The sequence below is a fragment of the Impatiens glandulifera genome, chromosome 5, assembly GCF_907164915.1.
Source record: "Impatiens glandulifera chromosome 5, dImpGla2.1, whole genome shotgun sequence".
Lineage (NCBI taxonomy): Eukaryota > Viridiplantae > Streptophyta > Magnoliopsida > Ericales > Balsaminaceae > Impatiens > Impatiens glandulifera.
Window position 1 is genome coordinate 40,680,123 of NC_061866.1, and position 6,861 is coordinate 40,686,983.

At 31.3% G+C, this 6,861-nt stretch overlaps 1 pseudogene; it reads right to left on the reverse strand.

The window, feature by feature from the left end:
- Positions 1-5,362: 5,362 nt before the first annotated feature.
- LOC124939346 lies at positions 5,363-6,565 on the reverse strand (annotated as a pseudogene).
- Between the last annotated feature and the right edge of the window lie 296 nt (positions 6,566-6,861).

The window sequence follows — 6,861 nt, forward strand, 5'->3', positions numbered from 1 at the left end:
ATGATTAATTATTGTGAAAATTAAATCTTAATTACTAAAAATAATTAAAAATAAAAAATAATTTGGGATTAAAATATTGTATTAATTTTATCCAAATTAAACTCAAAAATGGATTGAAATAATTTAATTATAATTTTAGACATAAGTTAGGTGTAATTTATAGCCCAAAATAATTAAACAAAAACCCCAAAATACCCAAAATATACATAAAAATAAAATAAATGGACATAATTTTTATTATGTTGTCAAAATTATTTTTGTGTATTATTTTGGTGAAGAAATACGCAAGAAAGGGTGAAAAAATCAATTTAAAATAACCCTTATATTAAAAATAAAAAACTGCTAATTTAGTGTCGTCGAAACCAAGAAAATTGGTTACATCAGGAATTATATCCATCGGATTAGCGTTGAATTTTCATCTAGGGCCTAGGAAGAAGTCACGCACCCCGCTGTAGCAGAAGCACGTGCGCCCGGGTCTAAACCGAATCAGCTAACGAGACGCTAGCCCCGCTAGCCTAGACGCTCGAACGCCAAACGGAACGCCTAGCATGGACGGAACGCCAACGAAACATTCATTTAAACAAAACGTCGTCATTTTGTTCGTCTTTTCTGATGATACAGGGCGAACACCGGAGGATCACGCTCGATGCCGACGATCCTTCCAGAAGCCTTATCTCCTTCATCCTTATCCCTCAAAAATTCGCCCATGTGCACGTCTCTCCCTCGCCTTCATTACCCATAAAGTTTGAAGTCAAAAGCTATCCTAGAACTAGGATGGTGGGGACAAAACAGAACCGAAGAAGAATAGTTTCAGAAGTAAAATCGAAGATGAATTCGATTTCAATAACCGACCTAGCTTGATTATAAATACTTCCTTGGTGGTCTTCTTCCAATCCATTGAACAAACACCAACAATGGCAGCATGCTTGAAGATTTCCATTAAAGCTTCGACGAATGGATTTTAAAGTAATCAGTTCAGCGTTCCAAGCTTCGATCCAGAGCTCTAAAAAGCTTCATAAAGACCATTGGAGTGTTCTCCAATCGTTAGTAAGGTTCCCGACCTGTTGTAATTAAAGTTAGGATTCAAAATTGAATTTTGTCAAGTTCGATCGGGTTAAACTTGTTTATGCTCAATTTCAAAAACCCAAATTTGATTTGAAAATTTGGAAAATTTGAAATTCGTGTTCTTGAGCTTTTAAACTTGGATTTTGATTCAAATAGTTGCCTAACATGTTTGTAATCATGTTAGGATGATTTTTAAATCATAAACATACATGATTCCTCATCATGTTTGATCGATCTAAATTTTAGAAACATAAAGTTAAAATTTCATTTTGAAAAGTTGTTACAGAACTCACTTGATGTTCTTATTTTGGTCGTGTTCGATTGTAAACATCATTTCGAAGCTATTGGAACAAGAACTAGGCCATGAAATGGCATAAATCAAGAGTTCTCAAATTTTTTCCTAAAACTATTTTGAAAAATCAATCATTGTAGAGTTCGATTGATCGGATTTAGGATTAGGGTTATGATCCCTACATCCATATGAGTTGTCAGTATCTTACAGATAATGTTTTCATGATCTGTATCAAAAGATATAAATCTGCAATCTTTATATCAAATGAAAAACACTCAATCCTCTTGAACCGAGTCCTATAGGACCAATGACTGAGAATCCTCGGTCTAGACCGAGACCGAGGACTGAGAAATTCACCTAGGACAGACCTAGGACTAGTGTTCTTGAGTCCTAACTAAACCATATGACCAGTGTTTTGAGAAAAGACCGAGAAATTCAACTGAGGATCCTCACCTATGATTGAGAGGTCTGGCCTAGGAGTGAGACTCCCAGGACGCACGACCGAGAAATCTAGATCTGGGATCGAGACTTCTAAACCTAGGACCGAACAATACGAGTTCAGGACTGAGCCTCCCGAACACTAGGGCCGAACCCTCAAGTCCTCCGAATGAGTATCTCGTGCCCCGATTGAAAGCACCCTCGGTCTAGACCGGGCCCATCTGGTCCTTGACTGGTAAAAATAGACCCAAACCCTAGGACTCCGGTCCTAAGGCCTGATTGGTTCCATTTTTTCAAAACCCCAAATTATTTTTGTAATTTTAGAACTTCAATTCATTTTCAAATAATCCCTAGAGATTAGAAAATGATTTTCAAATATTTTCGGGATATTTTTCAGATAAATATTTTTACTAAGGCATCGTTTGGAATTTTGTTTTAAATTCTAATACTTTTATTTTTATGATATTTTTCAGGTTTTGTACTCAATCTTTATTAACGGCATTCGCAGACACGCCTTCTAAATAATTTTATACAATTATTTACGTAAAATAAACTTATTCTAAACGTTTAAGACCCCCTAACTACTAATTAAAGGAAATACATGTTATAAATAAATCTTTGAATAGCTAGACTTTTATAAAAAAAAAAAATTTGTTTTTAACGGGCGCAGATGACATATCTCGAAAGCCCTTTCCCGAGCGTAACCAAATAATGAATCCCTTATAGAGACTTTTGTATAAAGTAAATTTATACACGCACCTTTTACTGATTTTTCTAAAATCATTTGACGACTCTATTTTCAAATAAATAATATTTTTTTAAATAAATTATGTTTCATTAATTTAAACCGAATTTCGAGTCAAGATATCATTTGATTGTAGTAAATCCCTATTAAAATTTGAATTAAATTAATTACTTTTACATATTTAATATCAAAAGGAGTGATGTACTATCAAAATCTTTTAAAATATTGTTTCATTTTAAAAAGATGTCTTACACGCAAATTCAGGTTGAAACGCATTGAATCTCGAGTTATCCCGAATCCTCCGTATTGCCACGTATCCGACACATGATAAGTTGCGAAATACCAGGATTTTTACGGAGTTACACTAGGCTTGACATCCGACTGTATATTTTAGCAAGCGACTATGTTTTTTGCAGCACCTGATTTTTTTTACCACATTTTTATGCTAAGACAAGATTTCCTATTGAGAAAATCAGTAATGACTCATTTTTCGACCAAGAGTCACACAACCAACCGAGAAATGGCATTCTATCCGGCCAACCCGCCTAATCCAGCTCATCCGACCTGTGCTCGACCCACTACCCATTTTCTTTATACCTATGCATATTTGTTTGATGATTTTAATTTTTTTTACTTATTTAATTGTTGTAATTAATTAATTGTGATAATATTATTATATTATATTAGTTTTTTTTATAAATTTAATATAATTTTTATATATTAGATAACCAATTTATTTTAAATATAACATTTAATATAAATTTCTTTATATTCTAACTGTCTTAATAATAACTTTGTGAAAACAAAATTAAGAAAAAATAAATAATTCAGAAAAATTATTGAAATGGAAATTGAGGTTTTTTTAGATTTTATAAATGTAACTAATAGAAAAGTAAAATAAGAGAATATAATGGAGAAAAAATCGATTACTAAGGGATATCTAATATTGTTGATTTTTGACCCTTGAATCTCTTCTCCTACTATATATTCTCATTTGTCAAAATTCAATTCTTCCGATAAGACTATAGTCAAACTTTCAAAATTCTTCCTTTGAAAAACAAAATTTAATACCTAACAAACAATTAAGTATTCAATTTTCTTTTCAAATAAGTATTATTTGTTTGGTCCTCACCTTTCAAAAATGAATTCTAAGAGAACGTGTTTTAGATCCTTATTAGAGAATTAATCTGGTGGGCAATAGTGTTTTTTTTTTTTTTTCATGTTTACTGACTTTTAATTAATATATATTTAGCTATTCTCAAACAAAGCTGAGTACTTTTCAAAATAGATGGACTATTTTATATATATAAAAAAATAACTGTGTTTCAATACTCAGGAAACAATGCTTTCACTTCCCTATCAGCTCTATGAGTTCATTTTTACAACTATATATCAACTAAGTACGGACTCAAAATTCGATGTTGGGGTGTGCTTAAAAACAATTATGGTAGACTTAAATAAATAACGATAAATTTTTTGATAAAACGAATAAATAAAAGTAAGTTTTACCATTTTTTAATAATTAAATAAACAAAATAATGAAAACTAATTAAAAAATTTTAAAAATTAAGAAGTAATGTCACATCTAACCAAAAAAAAATTATTTTTTTTTACGAGATGAGCTGACATATATCCGTCCCGGTTAATCAACTAGTATACCCCGAGATTTTCAAATCTTATTTTAGTAAAATTAATATTTCATTTAGAATAACAAATATATATATATATATATATATATATATATATATATTTTAACAACAAACATCAATCACAATAATTATAAATAAATATACCCCGAGATTTTCATATCTTATTTTAGTAAAATTAATATTTCATTTAGAAAACAAATATATATATATATATATATATATATATATATATATATATATATATATATAACAACAAACATCGATCACAATAATTATAAATAAATAAAATAAGATAAGATAATACTAAGCTGGGCAATAATTTTTGGATTTTAAATATTTAAATGAAGTAATAAAAAAAAAACATTAACAAAAGCAAATAGGAAAAAAAGTATAAAAATGATGTAATATAGAAACTACATAATAATTGAAGTCGGGGGGGGGGGGGGGGGGGGGGGGGGGGGAAGGAAGGAGCATGAACTAGCTTCGATGTCCTTTGTTCTGATCTCTTCTTCGAGTTTTATGTTATCAATTATTACTATGAACCTCGACTAAGGTTGTAATGTGGTAGTTCTTAAGTATATCATAAACAAGTGAATCTTGTTATTGAAAATCCTTCTAATTTTTTAGCCAAATGATTCTCTATCTTTGATAAGATCGATAAATGCTTAGTTGACCTTACTTCTTTTTTTAATAATCCAAGTAAAATGATATAAATAAGAGTAGTTTAATATAAACAATAAAAACATTACAAAAATTGACACAAAAATATATGAAAACGTAAAAATATTTATAAATAGTCAAAGAAGAAATAAACAAAAATAACAAATTTTAACGAGTACGGAGTTCAGAAGATCAATTAGTTTCTCAACTAACTCAACCAGTTTACTAATGAAACTTATCTGATTATCAAAATAATATAATTATTTATTCAACACATCAATCGACAACGATAAGTGAACATCTCACAGTTCCTTTCAAGTAAAATGGTGTGTTTAAATAAATAGAAAGAGAATAATATTGTGTACATCTTTATTCAATATAGTAAAAATATTTATACTTGAGTTACATTAACAATATAAAGAAATTATAATATAATATATTATAGAATATAATATAATAATATATCAATATAATATATTATTATATTATATACACTAACACCCTCCCTCAAGCTCAAAGTGGAAGAGCATTGAACATCTTGAGATTGGAGACTAAATCTTGAAAACGTTGAGGAGGATGAGATTTGGTAAAAATGTTAGCAATCTGAGCTTGCGAAGAAATGAGAATCAATTGTATGGTACCATTAACGACATGATGGCGTGTCAGATGACAATCTATTTCTATATGTTTGGTACGTTCATAAAATACATCTTTATGAGCAATCTGCATTGCACTATTATTATCACAGAAAAGTGGAATAGCAGCAGATGAAGGAACACCCATATCTTGAAGTAACCATTGTAGCTAGAGAAGCTCAGAGGTAGTATCTGCAAGAGCACGATATTCAGATTATGTACTAGAACGAGAAACAACAGTTTGTTTCTTACTTCTCCATGAAATGAGAGATGTGCCAAGAAAGAAACAATAACCAGTAGTGGATCAACGATCAGTTGGATCACCTGCCCAATCAGCATCAGAGTATGCTCGTAACTCTAGAGGAGAAGAGTGAGCAAAATGTAGTTCATGAAATAAAGTTCCTCTAATGTATCGTAATATACGAAGAACGGCAGAGAAATGAGTTGTACGAGGAGATGACATAAATTGACTCACGATATGGATAGCATATGCAATATCTGGCCGAGTGGCAGTAAGATATATAAGACTACCAACTAGTTGTCGATAAAGTGTTTCATCTAGTGGAGTACCATCAGTAGCAGCCAAATGTTTTGTGGAGTCAAAGGGTGTGCTAACAACTTTTGTGTTAGTAATACCAGCCCGAGATATGAGATCAGTTGCATACTTAGCTTGTGATAAATAGTAACCGAATTTGTCGGAAGCTATTTCAAGTCCCGAGAAATAACTTAATTGTCCAAGATCTTTCATTTCAAATTGTTGATGTAGAAAATTTTTGAGATCACGGATTCCATTTATGTCATCACTAGTAATTATCATGTCATCCACATAAAGTAAAACTAAGGTACAACCTTGATCTGTTTTGCACAAAAACACTGCATGATCATAAGAGCTGGATTTGAAACCAAGATTATCAATGATGTAGTTAAATTTGGCGAACCATTCCCTAGGAGCTTGTTTGAGACCATAAAGAGCTTTGCGGAGTCTACAAAATTTATTTGGAGGATGATCATACACGGGTGTAGGTTGCATATACATTTCTTCTGTTAGTTCACCATTAAGAAATGCATTTTTTACATCCATTTGAAATAGTTGCCATCTTTTGCTAGCAGTTACTACAATGAGGCTACGAACCGAGGTCAATCGAGCGACATGAGCAAACGTTTCCTCATAATAAATACCATATTCTTGAGTATATCCCTTAGCAACAAGGCGAGCTTTATATCGTTCAACTGAACCATCTGCTCGTGTCTTAATTTTAAAAACACATTTACAACCAACGATTGACTTATGTGAAGGTAAATCAACCAAGTCCCAAGTTTTTGTCTTGGTAAGTGCTTGCTATTCTTCTTTCATTGCTTGTTGCCATAAAGGGTTAG